The sequence below is a fragment of the Pseudophryne corroboree genome, chromosome 5 (assembly GCF_028390025.1).
Source record: "Pseudophryne corroboree isolate aPseCor3 chromosome 5, aPseCor3.hap2, whole genome shotgun sequence".
Classification (NCBI taxonomy): Eukaryota; Metazoa; Chordata; class Amphibia; order Anura; family Myobatrachidae; genus Pseudophryne; species Pseudophryne corroboree.
In genome coordinates this window covers 166,489,864-166,515,650 of record NC_086448.1, presented here as the reverse complement: position 1 = coordinate 166,515,650, position 25,787 = coordinate 166,489,864, and the positions used below count along the sequence as shown (strand labels likewise).

Sequence of the window (25,787 nt, the reverse complement as noted above, 5' to 3'; positions counted from 1 at the left end):
GCTTGTAGAAGAGTATCTATACAGTATATTAAGTATGCGGTCTCTTAGAATTATACATCAATTATACATCAAAGCAATGAAAACTTTGCAGCACTGCAATACAAATTCTATCATATGAGAAGTCCCAATAGTACTGCACTTTCAGTTCTTGGGGTAAAAACTGATAGAGTAAGTTCCTGTGACAACTCAAAGTCTGCATCAGTCTATGAATAGCGGCATCCCGCTAGTACTTTACCGGTAAGGGTGAAAGCTCCACCTCCCTTTTATGTCTCACTGGACTCCTGGTGCTTGAGCTTCTGTGTCCCTCATCTCTCCGCTACCTCCCCGGTTGTACTTCCCCAGTGGTATGCTGGTCTAGTTTTTAAGAGGTTGCTCTGTAGAGATGGCTTGTGCCTCCAGTGTAGTAGCTTGTAGGGACAGCTACAGCTGATGTGGCGGTCTCATCCTTTGCCTCCTCTTCTAATGCTTTTCACCTGTTCGGACTTCTTCAGAGATGAGCGACGACACTTCCTGTATATCATCTCTGGCGAAGCCTGTTTTTATTTGTTAGAAGCCATTTTATGCATTAGAAGATGGAGACATGGCATAGGTAGCTGTCCATACAACCTAGTACACCGTGGCCAGACAAGAGATACAGAAGCCCAAGCACGAGGAGTCCAGTGAGACATAAAGCGGAGGCGGAGGAATTAATAGCTACAGTAAGTTGCCATATAATTAAAAGAAACCGTTCATTTATGCTTCAATATGGTATCAAGCGCCAACATCGCTACATATTGCAACATATTTCTTTGGTACAGGGTGATCATCTTTTGTAGGGTTTGGCAGCAGGATATATATATATATATATATATATATATATATATATAGACAGCGCAGTCTGTTTTTTCTTTGTACAAATAATTGCAATATTCCAAATGACATAGGCAGTTTATACAATGGATAAATGCTGACAAGTAACAGGTTTTTGGCATAGTAAAGCTAATTTAACTGTCAAGAAATACTGACAAGTTACATGTTTTCTGCATAGCACAGATACTTGCACTATACAGTTATTCTAGCCACATTTCTTAAATATCACAGGTGATACACAGATGTAGCCATGCTCATCCAGCCTGTGACTCAGCCGCACAGGCACGTGTCGCACCTACTGTAGGTACACATATGCCTAAGCATGCTGAGCTATGTCACAAATGTATTCCTATAGGCGCACATGATTAGGCGCACATGCGCGTCCTACTGGCAGGCCCACTTACTGTGCTTATGTTAACATGAATACCCCAAGCTGCAAGCTGGATGAGTGTGGCTACATCTGGATGCAGTACAAAGATGCTGGGCAGCTCTTCGGAATAGCCCAGATTAGTTGTACTGTTGTGACATACTAGCAGGGCTCCAGACTCCTGAATAGCACAGCTGTAGAGAGACAATGGGCAAGTCTTCTGATAGCACTGTAAATACCTGTAAATATTAACAGATCTTCCATTTAGTAGAGATGAATTAGCTCTACTAAGCAGAACAGAGCCGGTATCCAACTAAACAGCAGGACAGACAACATCAGACTGAATACAACACACAAAAGAGTGTCAGAGGGAAATACCTAAAAAGACTAAAACAGCCAATCATCCCAAGTCCAGAAAACAAGTAAGTTGAACTCAGATGTACCAATCAAAAGTTAGAACACAGCTCAGCATGATAACTCCTGGTCTGCACAGCTCACTGGTTGTCAGGAGACTGATTAAAACCATTAGAGCTAACATAACCATAAGGTGATGAACTGTGCTTATTCTGGATTCTAACAGTAGAGCATATGTACAGTACCTCAAAATAAACATGTATTTGTAACAATTGCAAACATTTTCTCTGAAAATGTGTCCAAATCATCATAAGGCACTATGATTTATTTTATGTGCTGTGTTGATTTCTTCTGAAGCTCAGATATTGATTTGTATGGGAAAATAAACATGTTTCATCTCAATATTAACATCAACCAATTTGCTTTAAACATATTTCAAAGTGCAACAAGTTTCCTATACATCTCCTGTTTAATTTAGCCCTTTTTGTACCTTATACAAAGCTGAGGTCTGGTGTGACTTTCATGGTCTTGGGAGATTTGCTATCAGGTTGAAGTTGGGATAGTAAAGCACAATTTTCCAAATAAATATGTCCAAAATTATTTCTCCATGAACATTGCTGGGAATCATGCACATAGTAAATTAAAAACAGCACGACCGCCGGGATCCCGTCCAGCGGGATTTAGTACTGATCCCGTCCAAATAACACACAGCTCCATGGAGACTGTATTGGAATTAAGCTTAAACAAAAAGCAATTAAATAAAAGTGCAACTCTACATTAGTACAAATTGTAGATACTAAAGGTGAAAAGAATTAATAAAAAAAAAAGAAATAATGAACACAAAACTACAGCGGATAATTTTGTTACAGAGATTAAAGCAAATGAGAATTGAAAAGAGGAAATTCAATTTATATCCATTAAAGCTCACAGTTTGATGTTGTTTCCTCAGAGGAATGATACAAAAGGAGAGTTATGAACTACCGAAAAAAGATTTTTATGGTAGAGAGTGTTAATAATCAATGTATAATGTAATCTATTAGATCATATTTCTATCTGTTTTTAGCTGCAAATATTTTACCAATCAGTGTTATGCAAGAGACACCTGCACGCTCAAGGAGAATTCCCAATGGCTGTTTATTGTAATGGGATGACTAAATAGTGGAATGGCAGGTCAGCATTGCAGAGTACAATTGGGTGAGCAATGTGATTTGCAATGTTGCAGACAACTGGATTGCGCAACATGATTGATTATTCACCTAAGTGCACAACCCAGTTTTCTGTGGTGTGGTACAAAATGTTGATATTCAGAACGTCGACGTGTGTTATGTCAACATTGACATAATGTTGACATTGCCAGAATGTTGACATTGTGAAGCTGCTACTGCTAAAATATGCAAATGCAGTAGGAGGCGTCTTGTGTAAGTAGATGCCTCCTGCATGTCTCTCTGACCTGCTGCTGCGTCTGAGGACATAGCATATGATCAATTGTTTGAACATTTGCCATCTGAGTAACCCTCAGATGGCAAGGCCAGGAAATTCCAACACAGACCCTGGCCATAGCTTGCTTACAAAATGGGGATGATACACCACGTTTTGTAAAATGCTGCCTAGTGCCACCCCCTCCCTGCCCCCAAATGGATGCATCCTATCAGACTGCAGCTTGGAGGCACTGCCAGTGATCACACAGGACTCGATAGAATGGGTCATGGCCATGCACAGTCCCACAAATAATTGGAGATGTGCGTAAATCACCAGGTTTACATACCTCACTGAATCAGGCCATGTGACTATTTATTTGCCCAGACTACTGTCCTGCCATGTGTGACTTCATTTTTTACCTATCAGTGTAAACTGAACTGTAGCATTTTGCTGTCTGATTTATTTTATCCTGTTTTTATATACATTACACCCTAACAGTAAATACAACGATCACCACTAAACAAAACTGTTTTCTGAACTTGTCATAAGCCACACAATCTACTCACACAAATGTAGAAATGAACAGGCAATTCATTGGGATACAAAGTAGATTATTTTTGTGGTCCAAAAAAATATCAGTTCTAATAATAAATAAATGATAACCAATAAATGCTTCCACCAAAGCCAAAGCTTAGCTAGACTAGTGACCGGTCAAACGTTGTCATTAATATAATATCTTGCTCATGTTCCAGTGCAAAGTCCAGGGGGTAAATGTAATAGATCCTAGTTGCTGTCGGTCCAGGAATTTGTCCGAGAATGGTGGTATTTGTATAAAGATTGCTGCTTTAAAAATATTGCAATTCTCAGGAGAAATCCTCCGGCAACATGGACCCTATTACATTTACCCCCAAATGTTGGTTTACTATTCCTGGTGGAATGTCACTTGAAAGTGCAGTGATTGTCCAATAATATGTAAATGCTGACTTTCATAAAAATGGATCAGCAATCTGCAACACAGCTGCACCAAAAAGAATGTACTGCCGAAGATGCAATATGAAAACTGGGCAAGATTCATTGATTCCGACCAGCACAATTAGGATGATTCTACAATACTGCATCCAAATTAAGGAAATAGATGCAAACAGTGGGCCTAATTCAGCTCTGATCACAGCAGCAAATTTGTTAGCTAATGGGCAAAACCATGTGCACTGCAGGGGGGGAAGGGGCAGATGTAACGTGCAGAGAAAGTTAGATTTGGGTGTGGTGTGTTCAAACTGAAATCTATATTGCAGTGTAAAAATAAAGCAGCCAGTATTACCCTGCACAGAAACAAAATAACCCACCAAAATCTAACTCTCTATGCACATGTTATATCTGCCCCACCTGCATGCACATGGTTTTGCCCACCAGCTAACAAATTTGCTGCTGCGATCAGATCTGAATTATGCCCAGAATTCCTGGTATTTCATGCATTTCTGCACATCAGGGATGTTAGTGCAATTCTTTGTCAAAATTGACCCTATTGTTAAACAAAGAGTTGGGAGTGTATTTTTATTTAAATTCTGATTAATAAATCCAACCTTCGATTATAGAAGCCCTCTTTACCCTAGAGCTCAATGTGCTCGCCGAACGTGAACGTAGAACACAATTTGCAGACAAGAGGTCAGGGCAGGAGGCAATTCAAAGGGGTGTATTCAATTGTTTGAAAAGTAAATTCAATGTCTGTTTTTTCCTATCTAATAGACAGGAAAAAACAGACACCCAACCGACTTTTCAAACAATTGAATTCCACCCAAAGAATGTTAGAATGCAGGAGACAAGTTCATGACCAGACCTACTGTAGGCTACCTAGCCCAGAACCAGTATAGCAGACAAACCAATAGCACAAGGGCTAGGTCTGGTCCTGAACTTGCCACCTGGACTCTGTGTTGGTGTTAGAGAGTGCTACTGTGCATGCTCTATATTGGTTCCTGCAGGGAGGCTTCAATCCCTAACAAAATTTGCCACCGAACCTAATATTCCACATGTTTAGTGACATCTTGTCACTGTGTTAGAGCACCACAGTGGGAGACAGACATCTATTTAGCTTTGGAAGATCTGCAATATATTTGATTCTACACAACTACAAAGGCTACTAAATACCACTAGAGAGCCTGGTACCGCTTGGAGACCGCAGCACTACTCAGATACTCCACTATGCTCAAGCTCCACTCTATGCTATAAACCAGTGTATGCATAACCATGAGTACGGCTGTACCTTCACATTGCTACTTCAGTAAACCACCCCATTGGTTCAGTAAACCACGCCACTTGTTGACTCAGGGGGTGTGGTATGCTTGATCGGCTGTCAGGAGACTGGTGGTCAACATACCAATGCCGGGATACCAGCAGCGGAATCCCGGTGGGGGAGGCGAAATCACCAAGCCCCTTGCAGGCTCGTTGATGACCTGTGGTCGAAACAGGTTCTATTCCCCCACTCTATGGGTGTCGTGGACACCCACGAGTAGGAATAGTCCCTGTTGGTCGGCATGCTGACCGTCGGGATTGTCAGGATTGTGAGAGAGCAGGATGTAGGGGGAGGTTATGTGACCGTCGGTCTCCTGACCACCAGTCACATGACTACATTCCGACTGAGGGCATCTGCTGTTGTGTTAAAGCACTCTGCAATACCACTGCCAGCTGTACACACATATTTCAATATTCTTAACATTCTTTAATATCTGCTGTGGTTTCCCCTACATATATCCTGGGGATGCTTAAATTCTGCAGGTATCCCCCTTCGTTCATGGAGGATATCCCTTTAAATACAGTAAGTTTAATAAATATGCCCATTTGTACTATATAAACTCTCTATTTAGGGGAATTAAACAATTAGTGGCCCCATTGAAAACTGTGTAAGTGTCCACATAGTCTCCAAAAGGGGGCAAACAACATATGTCTACAACAGGCGATGACAGGAAAGGGCCCCACTGCATCCCAGAGAGGGGACGTGGCCTCGCTAAAGTGGGTGTGGCCTCACTAAAAGGGGCATGGCGTGGCAAGACAAAACTACCTTACAGGAAAGAAAAAAATTCCACAAAATTATGCCCCCACAGTAATGCCCTTTCCACCATATTATACACCATACAATAATGCCCCCTGCACCATAATATGCCCCACACAATAATGCCGCCTGCACCATAATATGCCCCACACTGTAATTCCCTCTGCATCATAATACGCCCCACACAATATTGAACCCTGCATCATAATTATCTGTACACCGTGTAACTGTGGGGCATAATAAGTTGTCCTGTGCAGTACTGTGTGGGGCATAATAAAGTGTCAGGGGCATTACTATGTATGATACACAGTAATGCCCCTGATAAGTTATTATGCCCCACACAGTACTGCCCAGCATAACTTATTATGCCCTGGCCTGCCCCAGTATTGATACCTTTTTGCTCGTTTTCAAGATGTTTCAGGCCGCGGGCCCCAGCGGGTAGATGCGGCCCCCGGCACTTCCACATATTAGCGTCTTCGTCCCTATCTCCTCTATGGCGGCAGCAATTTTGAGTAGGACATTTTTATCAGTATTCTATCTGGCCGGCTAACAGTGGCTGCGGCGCCCCATGCGATTGCATGGCTCTCCCGGCCCAAGAAACAGCCCTGTATGGTAGTTACAACTATGTTGCAATTAACACAGTCCTGCAGAAAGTGTTGTGGCTGCATACAGAAGACATCATATGATATGACTTATCTAACACATTTGCATGTATTCACAAACACATCACAGAGCCTACAGAATGACAATGAGCTAAACACTGCCCTGAGTTGTCTGTTCTCAGATACAAGCAGTTATTTCACAACCTTTCTATTTGCATGTGTTATCACAACATAACACCTGGGGCCCCACTTGTGAGAACCAGGAAAAGACAAATACACCATAAAACCTGTGTATGAGCTAAGAGTAGCATTTGGATAATGGCCACATTAACATCCATATCAAAACAAAGTACTGAGAATGTTTTCAACTTCGTTAGCCACCAGCTCACAATTTCTGTCTAGAGACTTTCCTTCTAATTGTAGAACAAACTCATCTGCATTTTCAGAGATATGACTAATTGTGTTTGTTCATTTTGAACACAGGATTTTCTAATTCAGATTAAAAAAGTTATTTTAGACATATCTCATAAGGGATGTAATTATGTGACACTGAGGGTAATTCAGACCTGATCGCTAGGCTGCATTTTCATACAGTCTGCGATCAGGCGTAAACTGCGCATGCGTATTCACCTTAATGTGCAGGCGCATCGCACGAGTACAAAGTGGATCACCACTTACACTAGGCCCCACATAACATTCATATTCCGTTACATCAGTCTCCACATAGCATTAACCTTACCCACCAGCATGCATATTAATATTAACCAGCCTGCACTAACACCCACATAACATTAATTCCCCACAAACTAGTCCCAATATAAAATTAATACACCTCAACACAGTACATTAAAAGCTACTCCAATATAGTTACTGTACCTGCTCTGTAAAACGCTGTGGGAGGGAGTGATGCAGAGGTGTTGGTTCCAGTGTAAAGGCAAGCCACCAAAAAGCACCAAGGCTACTATACGACCAGCCCGAGCAGAGCAGCTGACACATATATATATATATATATATATATGTATATACATGCACACACACACACACACGTACAGGGGCATATTAAAAAAGGAGGGGGCCCGTATGCAGCCTCCAGCTGGGCCCCCTTCTCTCTAACCGGCAGCACAGCTTCACTTTCTGAGCACTAGCTTCACTAGAGGATCATAGAGGCGGGACCGTAATTAGCTGTGTGCCAATGGTACCTTGCCCACAGCGTATATGCACTGTGGGTGCACCATCTGACAACACCACCCACATGGCAGAGCCCACCTCCCGCTGCTGCAGCAGTGCCCTATATGAATTGGTGTGTGCTCAGCTACTTCTCTGCTGCTGAGCTCACCACTATACAGACAAGGTAGAGCGTAGCAGGCTTGCAGTGCACCCCCCCCTTCCCCCGAGAGGATGCTTTGCCCCCCCCCTGCAGTGTCTCTGGCACAATGTGTAAAGGGGGGCTCTACCTGGTGCAATGTGTAAAAGGGGCTCTACCTGGCGCACTGTGTAAAAAGGGGCACTACCTGGAATGTGTGATCGGCTCTAGCTAGAGTAATGTTTAAAAGGGGGCTGTACCTGGCGTAGTGTGTAAAAGGGGCTCTGCTCTACTGTGGTGTAATGTGTGAAAAGGGGCGCTACCTGGTGTAATGTGTATACGTGGCACTACTGTGTGGGGTAATTTTAATAATGGAGACATATGTGCGGCATAGAATGTATTGGCATTATTTAGTGACCATGCCCCTTCCCCATGAAACCATGCCCCTATATTTGTGGTGTGTGCCTTTGACACGCACTATCCCTGTTTTACTTATAGTCCCTGCCACCAAAATGTCTAGTTATGGCTCTGCGTAGAGCTGTGCTAAAAACTTGTCAACATGTGCAGGATTCTGGGTTACTTTCCTACTGCGCATGCGTGAAATGCCCTGGAAAATATCTGCCGTGCCATTTTCCGGGTGACTTGTGCAGTGCTGCTGCTGCTGATGCGGCACTCTGGAGGGTTAAGTATTCAAGAAATGGGTTCAGGATGTGCGATGTGGGCCCCCCTGGGCCAGGGGCCTGTGTGCACCGCACACCTTGCATCCACTATATATATGCCACTATAAATAGCTTGACAAGAGTTGGATTAGGACTTTGGAGGGTCCAGGGCACTTAACATAGGATCCCCTTTATGGTCTAATATACAGAGCTCAGTTTCAGCATGCACGATAAAAGGAGATTTCAAAGTAATTGGTAAGTAAGTAGGTAGTGAAAAGTTATGATTAGATAACATGCCCACAAATACAAATACAGCTCTTCCTATTGAGCAACATACAATTCAGAGAGTATCACTTCCATACAGTACAGATTGTTTTTTTAAAAGGCCAATCATGTACAAGGCATGGTTCATCCTTGTACATCATTGCCCTTTTAAAAAAAAAGTCCAGGTTTGGCTGGCATCCCGCAAGCACACCGCACTTGGACTTCATTACATCCCGCCCAATGTCATCCCTTCATCATTAATAGAGAGTGTCTACCACAGATAGGGGCAGAGCAGCAGGCATAGACCGATATGGAGGGGATTTGTATACTAAATAAGTAAAGTTCCAACAAATAGTGCAGGCCTACTGTACATGAAGGTCTGGACTATACAGAATCATATTTGAAGTGTCATTTACAAGTACAGTAACTCTCTCCCTCTCCTTCCGAGCATACATTTTCTTCCCACTCTCTCCTTACTGCTTTCTCTCTCAGTTCCACACACAGGACAGCATTGAATCGTTCCCCCTGAAATTCTTCCCCACCAATTGCTTGTGCTCCTTGGTCTCCATGCACCTCCTGGTGGCTAGCAAGCTTTCCCTCTTCTAGTAAGAGCCATGTAAGTATAAATGGCTTCCAGCTCCTGGTGGCAAGGGCTGATGGGAGTTTTAGTTCTTTCACACTTATCAGCAGCAACACTGGCATTGGGGTTGTGGAAAAAATGTGTGCTTTCGGAATAGCTGCCTATAAATCATGACTCCTTCCTTCAACTAGCCCAGTGCTTTCAGGGTAAGTGAGGGCTCACAGTGATCTGTTCCTAGGCCCTTATTTAATTTGGGTTTGAGCTTGATGGTTTATAGACTACAATATTGCCAGAGAAGGATCATTGGATACATCCCCGCAGCAGTGTGTGTCCACGTGCACAGCCCAATGCATGCCCAGTGCAAGCAACCTCCCTTACTGCTGTGAAAAGCAAGTGGTGAAGAAGCTTTAAAATAATGGGAGGAAAGTTATTTCCATCCCATCATAACTTTAATGATTAATTGACCCATTAATTAATCCGTAATTGCTGCAAATAGAGGTGATAGCAGATGTCAATTAAGTGATAGCAGATGGCAAAACAGGACTTAAATATAGGTCCCCTCAAGCTTAGGAACTACTTCACAGCTCCTAGAATTGTTTTGCAAAGAAAGTTGCTACAAAATAACAAGAAAACAGAACTTCTTCAAACGTGCTAAGATCTACAGTATGAGTATCATGCTTGGCTACTCTCCAGGCATATCGGGAGCTCTCCTAAATTTTAGGGAGTCCCCACAGACTCTGGGGAGAGTAGGTCACACTTCTGCATCCCACCCACTGTCTTGTGAAATGAGGGAGGGGATGGAGAACACGATGATGTCATTCACTGCAGATCGTGTTATATTGGCCGCACCCATTCTTCATGTTCCTGCAATTTGCAGCATTATGTCTTGGAGGTTGGGGCATAATAATGCCCATCCTTCCACAGTGATGACCTCCATATCCCCTCCGGGGAGTTGCCAAGTAAGATGTACAGTATATACTGTATATAATTTTTAGATGTAGGTGAAGTTTTAACAAACAGACTTTTACCCCAACCAATGCAAGGGTACAATGTCTAACGAAAATGGTATTTCATGAACTTCTGTCTGTGACTAAGTTGCTTATCTGGGTAAAAAAGGCAAAGGGTACCGATAACAGCAAACCTGCCATGCCTCAAGCCATGTGTGTTTTTGATTAATAGTAATACCAACTCATTTGTGACAAAAGCACACATCTAGTGTGTCCGGTACAATATGAGCAACTTTATATGTGGCTACGATGTGAATAAGATGCAAAAGTTAAGAAAAAGTACTAAACGCTACCTGTGACCGTGTCTAAATAGGTTTGGTTCATAGGATCAACCACACTAAGGTCAACAGTCACTAGATCGACCACTATTTGTCAACAGTGACTAAGTCGACACCTAAAAATAGGTCGACATGAGCAAGGTCGACATGACAAAAGGTCAACATGAGTTTATTGTAGATTTTTTGGTGTCATTTTCTTCGTAGAGTGACCGGGAACCCCAATTAGTGCACCGTGTCCCCTCGCATGGCTCGCTTCACTCATCATGCTTTGGGCAAGGTGCCTCGCTCCGCTATACCTGTGCTCAGCACAGGTTACCATTCTCAATTGTAGTCCACGTGGATCGTATAGTATGAAAAAGTTAAAAAAATGAAAAAAAAATTGAAAAACTCATGTCAACCTTCTGTCATGTCGACCTAGTGACCATGTCGACCTAATGAATGTCGACCAATAGTGGTCGTCCCAATGACTGTCGACCTAAGTGCGGTCGACCTAGAGACCGGATACCGTCTAATTTGTGCCAAGTGTCTTGTGCAATTACAGGAGAACTGGAAAACATCCGCAAAAATGACGGACACTAAGTATATTGAAAACAAGTGCAGTTAATGACTTAATTTAACAAATAATACTCCAGCATAGTCAAGGCCACATATAGAAATGCGTGGGCACTTTGATTGCCTATAATTATGTCTAGCATGGCTGCAAGAAGACCTCTGTGACTTTGAAAAATGGAGCCTTCTTTGAAGGAGCGTAGGTAACCAAGACAGTTAAGCTAAGTAATAAAGTCTAAGTCAATGTCAGCCTGGAACTCTGAGGGAAACACATCCCAAGCAAAGGTCACCAGCGGACCTAAGTACATACTCCAGGATCGTATTAATTTAAAGTTTAGGAAAAACAGGAGTCTACAAATGATCTCAACGGACTCAAAGCTTTATTTCATACTGTATATAATTCCAGTTTTCAGCCATGAGTTATAACATGCCACAGTTAGCATAATGTGTGATTATACACTTCCCTGCCTCTCTAGTTTAAAATGCGCCTAATATTTTAGCTAAATTGGACTTCTAATTTGCCTATAAATTTTTGCATACCTAATGTCGAACAATCTGACATAACGAGGAAACCTCAGGGTACTAATATATATGTGAAACACTTTGTAAATTAATTTAAATTTATCAGAAACACGCTGTGCCAAATGATACGATGAATAGCTGCACATTTAATGAACAACTCTGTAAAATGAAAACAAATAAGCCCGATCTCTGATTTAACATTAATTGGACATTCTTTTTTACATCAAAGTTTATGAACACTGAACTCATTTAGAATAGGGATTATGGAAATCTCTCATTGGTGATTTTCAGAATAAGCTATAACAATGTTTCATGAAAGATGTCATCAGATTGCATCATTTTACTCATCCGACTCATTGCTGATTAGATGTAGCATTCTCAGTGGTCCAAACAGAAATCCATCCATGATAAACGTCTCCGATGCAGACTATTCAGAAACACAGTGTGCCTGCAACCTTATAGACTGTACAGAGTTGAAGTTCTCTGGGAAGTAATAGACACACTAAATATCAAAGCATCCATTATCAGAGCATGGGGAAACTGCGCAGTCTGGCAAATTAGCAGGTATAATTCACTCTATCACTCTAAATGTAAGTACTAAAACATTACACAATGAATACATGAAAGCCAATTGGATGTTTTTAACAGAACTAAAGACAAAATAATGAAATACTTAGGATAATATATGTTAGAGGCAATCATCCGATACTTACACTACTGACAGCTAAAAAATAGCTTCCTTGTAGCGTATTCGCATGTATTTGGATGCATATCCTGTAAGATGGATCATGTAACACACAATTTGATAGTTTTAATGATATCATTAGTATACAGTTTAATTAACATTGTTCATTTAGATGCACTTTGAGCCTTGCATGAGCACATTTTCTAGTATAGAAACTAGAAACACTTTCTGGGAGCTAGATTGACTGTTGGCTAACCCCAAAGTCCACACTATAATAACATACCCTCCAACATGACCCATTGTATTAGGACTTCCTTCTCCAGAGGTGGGGCTGCCTCCCAGTCCAAAATTCAAATAGGGGAGCCACACCAACTGCCATTGAGTCCTTATGTTTGGCAGTGTTTTGGGTTACAGTTGGTGTGGCGCCACTATTTGAATTTTGGACTGTGAGGCAGCCGCACCTCTGGAACAGCCACTGCAAGTAAGTCCAGGAGCAGAGCACTTAATAGTATACCTAAGGGAATAGGTCATGTTGGAAGGTACTGTATGTAATAATAATCTAACCTATAATATATTGTAGACCTGTCATCCTAATAATGGTCACTGATTGGTCTCAATTCATCTTTCATGGCATTAGATGGGAACATGACTTATGTCCATTGTTATAGCATACACTGTTTATTTACATACTGTAGCAGTGGCGGAGTTTGCTGTCAGTGTCTGGCAGTGCGCCTTCCTCATGACAGCTACACTGCCCATCTCCCGCCTCAGCAGCTCAAGCTGTTTTAGTAAGGAGCGGCAGTGGTGGCAGCAGTGTGGTGACCAACAGGTGAGACTGGGAGATTGGACTCATGGGGATAGTGCCAGGGTTGGTGACAGAGTGCAGGCTTTAGTACATGTGTGTATATGTGGCTGTGTGTGTGCATATGTGACTGTGCATGTTTAAGTGGCTGTATGTGTATATGTGTCTGAGTGTGTATATATATGTGTGTGTATATGTGGATGTGGATGTACTCTGTAATTGGGCGCTGCGGAACCCTTGTGGCGCCATATAAATAAAGGATAATAATAATAATAATAATAATAATAATAATGTGCATGTATAAGTGGCTGTGTGTGCATACATGGCTGTATGTATATGTGGCTGTGTGATTGTATATGTGTGTGCATATGTGGCTGTGTGTGGGGTGTAGTATGGTATGCCGGCGGCCGTGCTCCCAGCGACCAGCATACCGGCGCCGGGAGCCCGACCACCGGCATACCGACAGCATGGCGAGCACAAATTAGCCCCTTGCGGCTCGCTGCGCTCGCCGCTATGCGCGCCACGCTATTTTATTCTCCCACCAGGGGGGTCATGGACCCCCATGAGGGATAAAAAGTGTCGGTATGCCGGCTGTCGGGATACAAAGTTTGGTTAACAGTGCTACAAGCAGTAATGTCAGTTCTTTTAATATTCTTCAGTATATAATATCTGGACCCAATGGGTTATGTACTTAAAATTTTTGAGAGGTCAAGCAGCCCTCCTTCTATAGTAAACATGTTTGTGTCTATATTACAGTAGTGTGTATCACTCCCCTTTTCTGTATGTGGAATTGCAGCAGTATATAAATATATATAATATAAGATAACATGATAAACAATATAATAAAATATCTTTATCCTTCCCACACATTAAACAATTACCATGGGTATGCATATGAATATCCGCTTTAAATCTCCTTGCAGAAGCTGACTATTTCTATGTACACCATTGAGCTTCTGCAAAGGGAGTCATCTTAAGGAGGACAGGGGAAAAAAACTTTCATGCAGATCCGTAGTCAGTCTCGAACCAGAGGTCCAGAAAATGTATTCATTGCACATAAAACCACAGAACAACCTGCACCTAAGCATTTAGCAATGCTGTTTTCTCTGCACGTTTTGTTTGCTGTTTTATTTTTTCATCACATTAAGTTTAATTAAAGATTTTATCACAGGACACTGCCGTAAGTTATTACTTCACTGCTTTTAATGTCTATTATCACCTATTTTAGAGTGCCAGCAGTCATTAATTGCCTTTGACTCCAGGAGTGGTTACATGACTGCTTTGGGTAATTTCAGATTTTTGATTAGATGGAAATGTTTGCTGTGGATTGTTTACCACTCACACCACATGAAATGGATCAACTGACATCGGGACACTCCGAGACTTCAAAGACACTTCAGCAACAGAATTTCATCCATGCATGAAAGTCAAAAGGGCAATTGCCATTTACTAACAGCAAAGAACCATGTCTGGGCACAGCTATCGTTAAGCCTGATTGATACCATTCTGCATAGAAAAAGTCATCCTGTTTTCTCGCCGAAAGTCTGGAATTTTATTTAATAAACTAGACAGTTAATGAAATGGAGAGAAGTTGTATAATGGGGTTTATGCTGTTCTACAGCATACCCTCCAACATGACCCGCCCCACTAGGTACAAAATGCTCTCTTTCTGGACTTCCCTCTTCATTTATTATTGCCATCACCTGTGAAGAAACAGCTTTCTCATCATTTAACTAGTTCAACACAGGTGATGGCAATAATAAATTAAGAGGAAAGTCCAGAAACAGAGCATTTTGTACCTAGTGGGGCGGGTCATATTGGAGGGTCAGCTACAGTAAGTGAGAAATGCTCATAACCTCCATTCTACAATGTAGTGGCTATATATATATACTTTTGTTTAGGGCAGAGGTTCAAAAACGGTCCAGGTTTTGAGTTTATCCATGCTTGGCCACAGGTGACTTGATTAGCACCTCAGTCAATTTGATTTAACCATCTGGGCTGAGCCATGGATATACCTAAAACCTGGACTGTTGGGGTGCCTTGAGGACTGCATTTGAGAACCTCTGGACTTTAGGGTATTTTTAATTATAGACCTGCATTTGCTGTATGCATGGCCACACAGCTTCTCATTACCAGTTCACATGAGTATTAAAAACCAATGAGAACAAAGAAACATGAAACATGAGAAGAATGAAAATGGGTACAGGTGGGAGCAGTCCTGATTAACATAAACGCAGATATTATATTACTGTAGTTAAAAAAGGGGGGTGGTAGTGTCATTTTGGAGTCCCTCTCTTTAAACATGAGAATAATGTTATCATCACTTATACTGAAGTTATCACATTTCATTGGTTACATCCCTAATGCTGGAGGAGTTGCTCAATGCAGACAGTTGGGGAACTATACCAGTGGTTCCCAAACTGTGTGCCGTGGCACCCTGGGGTGCCTCGGGACACTTGCAGGGGTGCCTCGGGTTGGTGGTCCTGAATCTATTAAAATTCTGCATGGTCAATGTAAAAAGCAAAACCAGTGTTAATGGCTGACAATCATAAAATATATTGACAATCAGAAGCAAATCTTGTCCCTCACCACATAAGTTACCCTAAGGATGATATATAGGTGGTCATTACGAGTTGTTCGCTCGCTAGCAGTTTTTAGCAGCCGTGCAAACGCTATGCCGCCTCCCACTGGGAGTGTATTTTAGCTTAGCAGAAGTGCGAATGAAAGGATCGCAGAGCGGCTACACAGTTTTTTTGTGCAGTTTCTGAGTAGCTCTAAACCTACTCAGCGCTTGCGATCACTTCAGACTGTTTAGTTCCTGTTTTGACGTCACGAACACGCCCTGCGTTCGCCCAGCCTGCGTTTTTCCTGGCATGCCTGCATTTTTTTGAACACTCCCTGAAAACGGTCAGTTGACACCCAAAAACGCCCACTTCATGTCAATGTTCTGCGGCCAGCAGTGCGACTGAAAAGTTTCGCTAGACCCTGTGTGAAACTACTTCGGCCGTTGTAAGAGTACGTTGCACGTGCGCATTGCGCTGCATGTGCAGAAGTGCCGTTTTTTGCCTCATTGCTGCACAGCTAACTAATGCAGCTAGCGATCAACTCGGAATGACCACCATAAAGACGATTTACTTAATTTAATATTTCTTTCTAAATTTTTCAATATGAAACTATTGGCTTAGGGTTGCCATGAAAAAAAATCAGATACTCTAGGGCGCCGTGACTCAAAAAAGTTTGGGAACCACTGAACTATACAGTAAGTACTAGCCTAACCTACATTGCTGCGGAGATCAGTTGGTAGTCTGTTTATTGCCTGTGGGAAGTTTTGTGTGTCAGAGACAGTTCAACCAAGCTGCATGATTACACTGAGAAACTACCAGGACCATTTGGATGTATTAAGCCTGGAGAGGTGATAAAGCAGAGATACTGTAAGTGCAAGGTGATAACGCACCAGCCAATCAGCTCCAATATGTAAATTGACAGAAGCTGATTGGCTGATGCATTATCACCTTCCACTTATCACTGCTTTATCACTTGTCCAGGCTTAAAACATCTGCCCCAATGAAGTTTGCAAAGTGCTTATGTCTGTTGTTTGAGTTCAGTATTTCAGGTTGTAGTGAAGTACTAATCGATATATTGCCAGTGATGAATTGTATGTCCTAGCTGTTGCCCCATTATATTCATCTTGCTGCTGATATTCTTGAGTTGAGAAACCACATTTAAAGGTTTTGCCTAGAGGCTAATGCTCATTTACTATATTTTCATATGCTTGTGTTATTAATATACGGTCTATTTATTATCTTGTTATTTATATCCAAAGTCCATTTTCATATATAGGGCCTTATTCAGGTTTGTTAGCAAACCAAAAAAGTTAGCAACTGGGCAAAACCATGTTGCACTGCAGGTGGGGCAGATGTAACATGTGCAGAGAGAGTTAGATTTGGGCAGGGTGTTTTCCAACTGAAATCTAAATTGTAGTGTAAAAATAAAGCAGACAGTATTTACCCTGCACAGAAACAATATAACCCACCCAAATCTAACTCTCTCTGCACATGGTACATCTGCCCCACCTGCAGTGCAGCATGGTTTTGCCCAGTTGCTAACTTTTTTGGTTTGCTAACAAACCTGAATAACCTTCACAATCCATTAAAACCCTGCATTAAGTCATTTGTTTTGTGCAGGGGTGACGTCTGCAGTTCATACGGTTGTCAGAGTGATTCAGTGGTGGGCAGGGGGTTTCCTGAATCTCCCGCCAGGTGTTCATCATCCAGGACACTCCTCAGAAGATCCAAGCTGTGATTCAGATGGCGGCGCTAATTTAATATATATCAGAGGTGAGAATTTATTTCCCTTATTCATGTCGCATTTTAAAGGATGGTACATAAGTAGAAAATGTTTAGGACTACGTTTAATTGTGGAACTAATTGGCATGCCAATGAAAACTGCTTAATGTGCATGCGTTTTGGGAGATGCAGAACCCAGGGATAATGGCATCCACCCTGGAAAGCATGGTAAGAGTTGCTGCAAGTCAGTTGTAATTACACCTGCAATTCATGCAGGGAACCTAATCCAGATGCAGAGTTGTACGGACAATATAAATGCAACCGAAGCACCAATACCATACACTAGATATCATTGTTAGTGCTCACTTGCCCTGTACTTGGAGCAAGAGATCTATCTGGAAACCAATGGATATGTGCAAATCTGTCAATATACACAAGGGCCCTCATTCCGAGTCGTTCGCTCGGTATATTTCATCGCATCGCAGTGAAATTCCGCTTAGTACGCATGCGCAATATTCGCACTGCGACTGCGCCAAGTAATTTAACAATGAAGATAGTATTTTTACTCACGGCTTTTTCTTCGCTCCGGCGATCGTAATGTGATTGACAGGAAATGGGTGTTACTGGGCGGAAACACGGCGTTTCAGGGGCGTGTGGTTAAAAACGCTACCGTTTCCGGAAAAAACGCAGGAGTGGCCGGAGAAACGGAGGAGTGTCTGGGCGAACGCTGGGTGTGTTTATGACGTCAAACCAGGAACGACAAGCACTGAACTGATCGCAGATGCCGAGTAAGTCTGAAGCTACTCTGAAACTGCTAAGTAGTTTGTAATCGCAATATTGCGAATACATCGGTCGCAATTTTAAGAAGCTAAGATTCACTCCCAGTAGGCGGCGGCTTAGCGTGTGTAACTCTGCTAAAATCGCCTTGCGAGCGATCAACTCGGAATGAGGGCCAATATACACAACCTCAGTGAACTTAGCCTATGTGCAAACATCCTGTTACCAGCCAGCGAATGAGTTGTGTATATGTCAGGAACAGTGACGTGCGGTGGGGTGAGGCAGGTGAGGCAGAGCCCTTCCTGTCATACTTACGTTCAAGCCAGAGTTTTGACTGTATAAAGTATATGAAAAATATAAGGAATATGTTTGAAATATCTTCTTTGTATTATTCTAATCATTTTTATAGCCAAAACTCTGGAGTAAAAAGTAGAGATGAGCGCCTGAAATTTTTCGGGTTTTGTGTTTTGGTTTTGGGTTCGGTTCCGCGGCCGTGTTTTGGGTTCGAACGCGTTTTGGCAAAACCTCACCGAATTTTTTTTGTCGGATTCGGGTGTGTTTTGGATTCGGGTGTTTTTTTCAAAAAACACTAAAAACAGCTTAAATCATAGAATTTGGGGGTCATTTTGATCCCAAAGTATTATTAACCTCAAAAACCATAATTTACACTCATTTTCAGTCTATTCTGAATACCTCACACCTCACAATATTATTTTTAGTCCTAAAATTTGCACCGAGGTCGCTGTGTGAGTAAGATAAGCGACCCTAGTGGCCGACACAAACACCGGGCCCATCTAGGAGTGGCACTGCAGTGTCACGCAGGATGTCCCTTCCAAAAAACCCTCCCCAAACAGCACATGACGCAAAGAAAAAAAGAGGCGCAATGAGGTAGCTGTGTGAGTAAGATTAGCGACCCTAGTGGCCGACACAAACACCGGGCCCATCTAGGAGTGGCATTGCAGTGTCACGCAGGATGGCCCTTCCAAAAAACCCTCCCCAAACAGCACATGACGCAAAGAAAAAAAGAGGCGCAATGAGGTAGCTGTGTGAGTAAGATTAGCGACCCTAGTGGCCGACACAAACACCGGGCCCATCTAGGAGTGGCACTGCAGTGTCACGCAGGATGTCCCTTCCAAAAAACCCTCCCCAAACAGCACATGACGCAAAGAAAAAAAGAGGCGCAATGAGGTAGCTGTGTGAGTAAGATTAGCGACCCTAGTGGCCGACACAAACACCGGGCCCATCTAGGAGTGGCACTGCAGTGTCACGCAGGATGTCCCTTCCAAAAAACCCTCCCCAAACAGCACATGACGCAAAGAAAAAAAGAGGCGCAATGAGGTAGCTGACTGTGTGAGTAAGATTAGCGACCCTAGTGGCCGACACAAACACCGGGCCCATTTAGGAGTGGCACTGCAGTGTCACGCAGGATGTCCCTTCCAAAAAACCCTCCCCAATCAGCACATGATGCAAAGAAAAAGGTTAGGTGGTATACAATTATGGACGGACTGCCTGCCGAGTGCAGACACAGAGGTAGCCACAGCCGTGAACTACCGTACTGTACTGTGTCTGCTGCTAATATAGACTGGTTGATAAAGAGATGTCGTAGTAGTATGTATGTATAAAGAAGAAAAAAAAACCACGGTTAGGTGGTATACAATTATGGACGGACTGCCTACCGAGTGCAGACACAGAGGTAGCCACAGCCGTGAACTACCGTACTGTGTCTGCTGCGACTGGATGATAAATGATATAAAAAATATATATATATCACTACTGCAGCCGGACAGGTATATATTATATATTATATAATGACGGACCTGCTGGACACTGTCTGTCAGCAGAATGAGTTTTATTTTTATAGAATAAAAAAAAAAACAACACACAAGTGAAGTCACACGACGAGTGTTTAACTTTTTCAGGCAATCACAATATAAGTATACTACTAACTATACTGGTGGTCAGTGTGGTCAGGTCACTGGTCAGTCACACTGGCAGTGGCACTCCTGCAGCAAAAGTGTGCACTGTTTAATTTTAATATAATATTATGTACTCCTGGCTCCTGCTATAACCTATAACTGGCACTGCAGTGCTCCCCAGTCTCCCCCACAATTATAAGCTGTGTGAGCTGAGCAGTCAGACAGATATATAATATATATAGATGATGCAGCACACTGGGCTGAGCCTGAGCAGTGCACACAGATATGGTATGTGACTGAGTCACTGTGTGTATGTATCGCTTTTTTCAGGCAGAGAACGGATATATAAATAAACTGCACTGTCTGGTGGTCACTCACTATATAATATTATGTACTCCTGGCTCCTGCTATAACCTATAACTGGCACTGCAGTGCTCCCCAGTCTCCCCCACAATTATAAGCTGTGTGAGCTGAGCAGTCAGACAGATATATAATATATATAGATGATGCAGCACACTGGGCTGAGCCTGAGCAGTGCACACAGATATGGTATGTGACTGAGTCACTGTGTGTATCGCTTTTTTCAGGCAGAGAACGGATATATTAAATAAACTGCACTGTCTGGTGGTCACTCACTAGTAAACTCTCTGCACTCTCTACACTTCTACAGTACTCCTCCTAGTCCTAAGCTCCAGTAAATCTCTCTCTCTTATAATCTAAATGGAGAGGACGCCAGCCACGTCCTCTCACTATCAATCTCAATGCACGTGTGAAAATGGCGGCGACGCGCGGCTCCTTATATAGAATCCGAGTCTCGCGAGAATCCGACAGCGTCATGATGACGTTCGGGCGCGCTCGGGTTAACCGAGCAAGGCGGGAGGATCCGAGTCTGCTCGGACCCGTGAAAAAAACCATGAAGTTCGGGCGGGTTCGGATTCAGAGAAACCGAACCCGCTCATCTCTAGTAAAAAGTCTATGGCAGGTGAGGCAGTGCCTCACCTGTGTATCTTTTCCGCACATCTCTGATCAAAACTCACCAAATTTCAAGGAGTTTATACTGCTGCACCTGTGTATAATGCCCAGATGTACCCTTTGGCTCATATATTGTGTGTAAATCTGATCTGGTGCTAGCCAGTGCCTCCTGAGCCATTTAGCTCACCGCACGTCCCTGGTCAGGAACACCTGTACTTATGTATGTTCAGCAGAAGAACTAGGGGCAAACACGGAGAGAGAGTTAGATTTGGGTGGGGTGTGTTCAATCTGCAATCTAAATTGCAGTGTAAAAATTAAGCAGCCAGTATTTACCCGGCACAGAAACAAACTAACCCACCCAAATCTAAATCTCTCTGTACATGTTATATCTGCCCCACCTGCACTGCACATGGTTTTGCCCAACTGCTAACAAATTTGCTGCTGCGATCAGATCTGAATTACCCCCAAAGTCTGCATCAGCCCCTGCGTACAAAAGCAAGCAAAACATTCCTAATTATGTTGAGTATCTGGGAGCTCCAGCAGCTGTTTTATGGTTTCTGCTTCTCAAAAAAAAATTCACATGCAATGAAATAGTGGGGGGAAAAACTCCCAGAACTTGAAGCTGGAATAAAGGGCCCTACACACTTGCCGATGTGTGCAGGCAATATGAACGTTGGACGTTAATCGATCATCATTCAGATCGATCATCGTCAAAATTTAATACATCAGCAAGTGTGTAGGGCCCTTTAAACCATATTCAACTTGTATGTGTCAAAATAAAATAAATATAAACAAACAGAATAAAAAATAAAAATATTAACAATAATCAATGTAAATGACAATAAAAGGGTGTCCAGCAAAACACATGAACTGAACTTTAGTGTAAAAGCCTGTGGCTGCTGAGTAACAGTGATCTGCTTGTAAAATAGTCTGCAGATATTTTACTGTGGCCAGAGGCGTCTTAAGCGAGGAGGGGACCCATGTGCAGACTCCGGGTGGACTTCCTCCTCTCCACGGCGCCGTAGGCTCCAACACTATGCCGGAGCCTACTGCGCATGTGCAGGTCTCCGGAAACATGGCTCCCACCAGGTTCCAGAAACAAAATTCAAATTGCGCATGCTCGGCGGCCATTTTCAAAGGGATTTTTTGCGCGACCGCAGCAGCTGCAGTGGCCGAAGCTAGAATACGGAGTGGTGAGTACTAAAATAAGGGTGCAATGTGTGCGGTGTGAGTCCCCCCTGAAGCCAGGGGCCTGTGTGCACCGCACACATTGCGTCCATAAAAGAAATGCCAATGACTGTGGCACAGTTCATGATCAGCCGAGTGGAGAAGAGGTCTGTTATCAGTCATGTGATGATGGAGGGAGCAGCCTTATACTGGCTCAACTAGGACTCTAAACTTTAGCAAAGCGAATTTTGAAAAGATGAGGGTATTTTTCAGGGATATTGAATGGGAAGGTTTGTTTTTAGGAAAAAATACTACGGAGAAATGGGAGGTACTAAAATTCCTGCTAGCTAAAAATACACTCAAATTTATTCCTACGAGCAGCAAAAAAAAGGAATAAAAATCATAAACCGATGTGGCTTAACAAAAAGATAAAGGAACTTATGAGCAAGAAAAGGCGAGCATTTAAAAAATAAAAATCTGATGGGGAAGCAGTCATTTCAGCACTATAAGGAATGTAACAAAATATGCAAAAAGGAAATAAGAGCGGCTAAAGTAGAAACTGAAAAACTAGTAGCAAAGGAAAGCAAAGCGAATCCCAAAAAATTATTTAAATACATTAATAGCAAGAGATTAAAGAAGGAGAGTATAGGCCCTTTAAAAGACAAGTTGGGAGTCTTAAGCAAAACTGATAATGACATAGCGGACACACTAAATGAGTTTTTTTCAACAGTATTTACTAGAGAGGACCCAATTCAGGGACTAACACATAATCTCAATAATGAGAATATCCCACTGATAGGTACTTATTTAAGCGAGGAAGTAGTCTGTGACCGATTAAAACATTTAAAGATTAATAAGTCACCAGGTCCCGATGGTATTCACCCAAGGGTTCTAATGAAGCTTCACTCTGAACTTGCAAAACCGCTATTTTTGATCTTTAAGGATTCAGTAATATCAGGTATGGTTCCCAAAGACTGGCGTATAGCGGAAGTAGTGCCTATATTCAAAAAGGGAAGTAAAGCTGAATCAGGTAATTATAGACCAGTTAGTCTTACATTTATAGTGTGGAAAGTATTGGAAGGTATTCTAAGAGATAGTATTCAGAAGTTCCTTGAAGTCAATAAGGTCATTAAAAGGAATCAACATGGGTTTATGAAGGACAGATCCTGTCAAACCAACTTACTTGGCTTTTATGAAACAGTAAGCGCAAACCTAGATCAGGGTAAAGAGGTGGATGTAATCTTTTTAGATTTTGCCAAAGCATTCAACACTGTACCACACATGAGACTTATCTACAAGCTACAAAAATCAGGGCTAGGAAGCACAATATGCACTTGGGACAAAAACTGGTTAGATAATAGGGAGCAGCGCGTTGTGGTTAATGGATCTTTTTCAACTTGGACTGAAGTACTAAGTGGTGTGCCACAAGGCTCAGTATTAGGACCGCTATTGTTCAATGTTTTCATTAACGACCTAACAGAAGGCCTAGAGAGCATGGTGTCAATTTTTGCAGATGATACCAAATTGTGTAAAGTTATAAATGCGGAGGGGGATGCTGAGTCGCTTCAGAATGACTTAGTTAAATTAGAAGCTTGGGCAGCGAAATGGAGACTGTGCATCAATACAGACAAGTGTAAGGTAACTGTGGTAACAAGAACAAAAATAACACCTATCTACTAAATGGGGTAAAATTAGGGGATTCTGTATTGGAAAAGGACTTAGGTGTCCTCATAGATAGCATACTAAGCAGTAGTACCCAAAGTAGGACTGCAGCAAAGAAGGCTAATAAGATATTAGCATGCATAAAATGGGGAATTGATGCTAGGGACGAGAGTATTATACTCCCGTTATATAAATCACCTGTGAGGCCACACCTTGAATACTGTGTACAATTCTGGGCACCTTACTACAAAAAGGATATCCTGGAGCTAGAAAAGGTTCAAAGGCGGGCGACCAAACTAATTAAGGGTATGGAGACGCTGGAATACGAGGAAAGGCTTGCAAGACTAGGCATGTTTACACTGGAAAAGAGGAGATTAAGAGGGGACATGATCAACATTTACAAATATATAAGGGGTGTCGAAGTCAAAAATATTACATAAAGAGAACATACAAACTACACACATTATAAGTCGCAATACTTGCAAATACGCGCAGCGAGCACAGCAATGTATGGTAACACACGCATTTACACGGACATGCCACAGAGATGGATTCGACACTTATTTCATACAGTACATAATTATAATAATATCAAGCGCCAGACATCATGATGATTTAAAATTATCTAATGAAGTAATGTCATGAATGTGTATTATTTGAACGAAACATGATAGACCTGTTGTGTTTACTGTTAAAACGACCAGATTAATGTGTGGATTCATTTGATACTTGTTATTAAGTTGTAGGACATTGCAACACGGAATTATAATTAAATGTATGAAAGCTAAAATCACTTTTATTAGAACAATAGATACTCCAAACAGGTAATGAACAGGAAACTCAGGCCAGCCCCTTTGGACGTCCCCAAGGCTGAACCTGTTCAGCATATACAAAGGAACTGGTGACTCATCGTGAATCCCTCCCCCAGAAACTAGATAACACATTGACCACACAGGAAGTTAGTGGCTGTAAGGTCTGAGACGATGATGGACTTGCTGGCAGATCAGTTCCTGTATTTATTTACTGAGAGAGACATAAGATGCATTGGAGGGAATGGTAATTGTATCGCTGGCCTGTAACTGAAACTGTATGTAATGGCATGTAACTGTATGTAACTTTATGTATTAAATGCTTACTGTGTGAGTTGTAATCATGTAACTATAGGTATACTGTACTTTGTAATATATATTGAATCCATATCCTTTTAATAACAAATATATACATCAATGGGCTTTGGAACTCAGATAATGTGTGGGTGTATTGTTTTCTCTTATGGGATGCAGTGTTTTGCGATGTATAGCGCACATTCATGGGATATGGTAATAAGAGATGCAGGCATTTACAATATATATTAGAGCGGGCATTTTAAATATTTGTGAGAAATCAATTTGGCATTCATAGGGGACAATATACAGATCTTGCGCAGGACCTGTTTTTGGTTAGATCAACATAGAGAACTCGTGGACACTCGCTCAGGTTAGAGGAGAGGAGATTCCGCACAATGCGGCGTAAAGGCTTTTTTACGGTAAGGACGATACGTGTTTGGAATTCCCTGTCTGAGGGAGTTGTAATGGCCGACTCAGTCAACACCTTTAAGAATTGGTTAGATAAATTCCTAATGGATAAGGATATCCAGGGTTACGGGGCATAGTCACGCACTATGGTTATTATAAAAAAGAGGGGTAAAACGTATCGGCAGTCATCAACTTCAGTCAAAATTTAAT

At 42.2% G+C, this 25,787-nt stretch overlaps 1 long non-coding RNA gene across 1 annotated transcript in view; it reads left to right on the top strand.

Moving 5' to 3' along the window:
* The first annotated feature begins 1,493 nt into the window (after window positions 1–1,493).
* LOC134928890 (uncharacterized) overlaps window positions 1,494–25,787 on the top strand; it is a 102,618-nt gene continuing 78,324 nt past the window's right edge. Inside the window, exons 1-2 of the long non-coding RNA XR_010178102.1 lie at window positions 1,494–1,638; window positions 17,468–17,620. This is a non-coding gene — a long non-coding RNA (uncharacterized LOC134928890). The remainder of the gene's footprint in view (window positions 1,639–17,467; window positions 17,621–25,787) is intronic.